This window comes from Musa acuminata, unplaced genomic scaffold, assembly GCF_036884655.1.
Source record: "Musa acuminata AAA Group cultivar baxijiao unplaced genomic scaffold, Cavendish_Baxijiao_AAA HiC_scaffold_290, whole genome shotgun sequence".
NCBI lineage: Eukaryota > Viridiplantae > Streptophyta > Magnoliopsida > Zingiberales > Musaceae > Musa > Musa acuminata.
In genome coordinates, this window is record NW_027020552.1 from 10,001 (window position 1) to 15,610 (window position 5,610).

A 5,610-nucleotide genomic window follows, 5' to 3' on the forward strand; every position below is an offset into this window, starting at 1 on the left:
GATATCTTTGCTTCGGAACAAAACAATTAGAATTAGGCTCGGTCAACCGGAATATGTATTATCCATATGGGGGATCTTCCAATTGAGAAGATCCATCGACCTGAGACGAAGAGAAAGGTCTATCTATTTTCTTTAGTTATTCAGTTAAACCAATGATTCGTTATTGGAGCAGATAGCAACAAGCATTTCATCGGACATGCGTATTTTTTATTTTCCGATGGATTTACATGGTTTCATTAATGGAAATTGTTTGATGTAGTGAGTAATAGACTCTGGTTGTTCGCCGTTCAAGAATTCTTGTTTAGGCAGTTCATATCATCCATACATAGTGTTTTGATCTAAGATTTCAATTCTTCCATGTTTCAGCAGTAGCATATTGTTCCATGGAGCTAAGGTCCAAAATATGGAATAAAAAATGTTTCCACGACTCTACCACCCGGCCAATCCTGTTCCACTTAATCCCTTTTTCATGGCCACATATCTTTACGGCTAAGGAATGGGAAATCTTTCTCCTGTTACATGAATCAAATGTTTCATTTCATCCGGGAAAAGCCATCCCTTTCTCAACATTGTCTTTGTTATTTGATCCAATAGCGTTCCGTTAGATAGGAACAGATTTGATAAATACTGATAACTCTCGGATAGAGTATTAGAAAGGAAAGATCCATTAGATAATGGACTATTGCTTCTAAGCCATCTCTGGCGATGAATCAACAATTCGAAGTACCTTTCTTGCGTATTCTTGATGAACCAGCATTTATACATAGATGTAGAAGGTTTTGTTTGGGAAGTAATAAGCACCTTTGACATCTCTTCATCTGCAAAGAATTCTCGACGTGAAAACACAGAGACAAAGGGCTGATCTTTGAATAGGAAAAAGAATGGATCCGCAGGGTCCCAAATGAATTGGCTTACTCGAAAAAAGCCTTGTTCTTTGGAAGATCTATCTCGTGTCTGGTACTGCATGGTTTCACTCTGCAAGAACTCCGAATCATTCTCTTGAAGCTCATCCTCTTCATGATACTCATCCTCTTCATGATACTCATCCTCTTCATGATAAAAGGTCCGCTTGCCCCGAGCCCGATAGAGAAAAGTGGGCTTTTCAATACAATCACATAGTTTGCCACAAGGGCGCCATATTCTAGGAGCCCAAACTATGTGATTGAATAAATCCTCCTTTATCTGTTGCAGGTCGACGACCTCTTCCTCTTCTTCAAACTCCGATTCGTATTTTTCATATAGAAATCTCTGATCAACGATAGAACAAGATCTGTTTTGCATCATATCTAACTGTTCGGACCGAAGAAGTAATGTCACTCGATTATTATCAAACTGACTGCAATCTTTTTCTGTCCGTGAGGGTCCCACCAGAGCGCCTTCTACTTCTAATAGGCCATGAACTAGATCAGAATCATTCTCAACGAATCTATAAGAAGTGATCCAATTTTTTTCATCAGGTCCGGGTGAAGACCAAAGATCTTGAGCGACCGATCCGGCAGAACAACTCAAAAGATAAAGAAGTATCGTTAATTTCTTCATGCTCGTTCCAAGTTCGAAGTACCATTTGTACAAATAAGAATCCCCTTCTGATCTCTTCTTCATATAGATAGATATAGGATCTATGGGGCAATTACTTAGAAGTACATTTTGTGCAACAGCCCTTCCTATCTGATAGAAAAGGATCCCATGATCCTGAACCGATCTTACCTGGGATCGCAAATCCCAAGTTTGTCTATGAAGAGCTAATCTAATTGTATTAGTTTCTATAATTGATTTCTTCTGTGTAATACTAATTGATAGGGCCTCATTGATAAGTGCTACAAGATCTCGTACATTGGAACCCATGGTTATGGACCCCAATCCGTTAGTATGGAACATTTTCTTTTCCAAGTGAAATCCCCTAGTATATGAAAGAATGAAAAAGTGCTTTCGTTGTTGCGGAATAAGAAGCCTTCGTATCTTAATGCATGTATTTAATTTATTCGGAGCTATTAGAGCGGGATCCACTTTTTGGGGAATATGAGTCGAAGCAATAACAAGAATATTTCTAGTGGAACATCTTTCACAATCTCTGGAGAGATAGTTCTCTAATAGACCGAGGGATAAGTAATTCGACTCATTCATATACAGATCATGAATGTTTGGAATCCATATTATGCAAGGAGACATTGCTTTTGCTAATTCGAATTGAAAGGTGATATCAAATCGGTCTATTTTCGGCGTCATATACATAGTTAGCAGCTCCGTATCAAGGTCATCATCAATATCGTCACTATCATCAATATCGATATCGTCACTATCATCAATATCGATATCGTCACTATCACTATCATCAAAATCGATATCATCAATAAAATAATCTTTAGGCTTGTCATCCGGGAACTTGTTCGGAAATACCGTAATGAAAGGAACATAGGGGTTTGTCGCTAGGTATTTGACCAAATAGGATCGTCCAGTTCCTATAGAACCTATCACTAAAATACTCCTAGAAGGGGATAGGGCTAAGCGGAGCGAAAAGGGTTTTCCATGAGATGGGAAATGAAAACTATTAGCCCCACACGAGGTTTGTGAATAAGTAATTGTCTGATAATGAGCAAGGAATATCCGTCTTTCTGCTAAACAGGATCCATTGAACTCATAATTCATTATATACTTGTCAACTAAGTATCGTAAGTAAATTGATCCCGGTTGTTCAATCATTTGATAACCAGAGTCATTCTTTGATAAATGATCACTATGAGTCAGACTCAATAGAATTTGATCAATCCTTTTTTCTGTCGTTAAGGTGGAGAACTGAACCAAGAATTCTCTTTCTTCATCATCAATCGAATCACTGTTCGCGACCCAGGATTCTATTTTCTCATCAATCCAATCACCGTTCACCTTTTTTCTTTTTCTTATCAATGAATGGATCTCTTTACTTGTACGACTTAGATGTCTCGTATTTCTCGAAAAAGTGATTCGATTGATGGGATTTGGTATGATACTTATGAGATTGATGGGATTTGATATGATACTTATGAGATCGATGAGATTGATATTCAAATATTTCTTCCTAGAACGTATTGATTTGACCCCACAAGCGACCAATAGCATGTTGCCACCAAAAGCAAAACCCCGTATTTCTTCCAGAGAATCTCCTAATTGTTTCAGAACAACTAGAAAGAGATTCTTTAACCAGAAAGAATTCAGTTCAGATGTAGGATACCCATCCAAAAGTTTTCGCAACTCAATCATGTATGATGGAATCATCAAAGATTTGATCTTTTCTAACTCTGTCTGTAACTCACTAGAGGCTTGGGAAACAAAGAGAAGATGTATACGAACGAGATATCCAGCAACAAGAAGAAGGGAAAAGATTGAATAGAGGAACTCCAACTCCCGAGCATTTGTTGATCTCAGATGTGTCCATATCAATGGAACGGGTGACTCATTATTTCGATGAATCATTTCTTCGGACAGAAGAAGATTCTGTAAACACTCCCTCGAAATCTCACTTATCAGACTCAAAATCTCACTTATCAGAGTCCATTGTGGAAGAATCTTCTGAGGAATTGGCCATGATATATCTGATCCATGCATAATATCATGAAAAATGGATACAAATTTGTGACTGCTACTTAGTATCGACAATGGGTCTGAAAAAGTATCTAAAAGGGTGAAATTTAGATATTTGCACTCTGTCAAAGTAAGGAACCATGGCATATATGTTTGGAACGGATTCCATTTTGTTTGGAACAGATTCCATTTTGAGAGATTTGAAAAAGCACTATCTCGTTGAAAGGTTCTATACATCTGCCGTTTCTCAACGCATTTCTTTAGAGAAAGACTCCGTTTTTTTTTCCTCTTTCCGGATGGTAAATATTTCTCAGAACATGGAGTGTGAATCAAACCCATGTTTGAATTGAAACTGAGATACCGATGCAAGTTCTTCCCTTCTGAATCAGATAGATTCATATCTGAAAGAGGCTGACAATAAGTTCTTCCAAAATTGACTCTTTGTTTCTCTGTTAGAGGTGTTGCAGAAATGTCTGCGATCGAGTAAATAGCTCTACGAACGAATGGCTCGGATCGAATTGGAAAACGGAAAGATTTGTACAAGTTATACGTTTTGTCACCACTTTGTGGAAAATCTTTAGGTATGAATATGTTAGATACCTGTGACTCGATTGGTGAAATAGTCTCTCTCTCCAAAAAAATATGTTTTTTTTTACCGACGCACGAAGAAAATATTTTGTTGCGAATGAACAAGGTAGTGAGGAATTGTCCATATGTAAGATCATAATTATTGATACGGGTCTTTTCCACATAAAAAGGGAATCTTTTGTTACAATAGAACCAGAAGTGATTTGGATCATTCAAGAATCGAAGTCGATTTGCTTTATAAAAAGAAGATATCAATGAACTTCTATGAAATGGTTTCACGGGATTCAGCCAATTGTCTCGATCATGGAATATCATTGAGAAATAGGAATCCGTGTTATCAAAGGATTTCCTGCGATTATTTCTAGTATAGAATGAGTCAATCATCCACTCTGGTATCTTTTTGAACAAAAATGGTAATGTTGTTCCTCCATTGATAAAGAATTCCGGTCTTTGGGAAGTATCATGATCATCCAATAAGAAGGGTTTCAATTTATTCAAATGAACGATTTGAACACCTATTGATTCTAACAACTGATTGCGGAGTTGATCATTCGGACCTTTCAATTCACGGATGTGGATCTCGGACCTATGAATGGGGATATTCCCGATACTCACAAAGAAAAGGGGAAGTGACTTGGACAAAAAGGGAAGTGACTTGGACAAAAAGGGAAGTGACTTGGACAAAAAGAAACGAAGTGACTTAGACAAATTTTGTTTGTCGATAGCCTCGGACCAATCAATCGAATATTGATTAATACGTAACCGATCGAACACTACTTGAAAACGGTTCTTCTGTTCAGAAACGAAATGTTCCAAATGTTCCTGGAAATTCTTGCTCTCATTGGACCATTTGTATCTATATACATCAGGATCCCGATTCATGGATCTCTCGGTTCGAGAAAAAAGAGGATCAAACCATTTCTTCTGACTCTTTTTCAAATTCGATAAATGTTGGTTGATCGTATATTTCATTATAGTTATATGATTCAGAGTATCATTTCCTATTTGATCCCTTTGAATTCCATATTCGAAGTTGCGATCGGATCTATTCATTAAAAAGAATCGATTAGATACATTTCTTATGTACCCATAGGTGCTATATTGGATTTGAATCAGATTTCGGATCAATCTATATTGATTGACTGCCTCCATTATGTTGTTGCTAGCAAATACCGCTGTTTTTAGTTTTGGATCTTCCAAATCATTCCCGCAGTAGATCCGGACCGATTTTTTTCTGATCCTTCGATAAAAAGATTCATTCTCTTCATAAAAAAGAGAGGAGGTAGAACCAATAAAGATTTCTTTTTCGATTCATCTCTGGAGTTGAATACCTCATTCAAGAATTTTTTTTGATCCAACCCGTAGGAATCAATAGAAAAGGCAAATCCCCTATGATACACCAGATCCGGCTCGGTTATTGATAGAGTGAATAGATCTGCCATTTCTTGAAATCTCTCTTCTGAT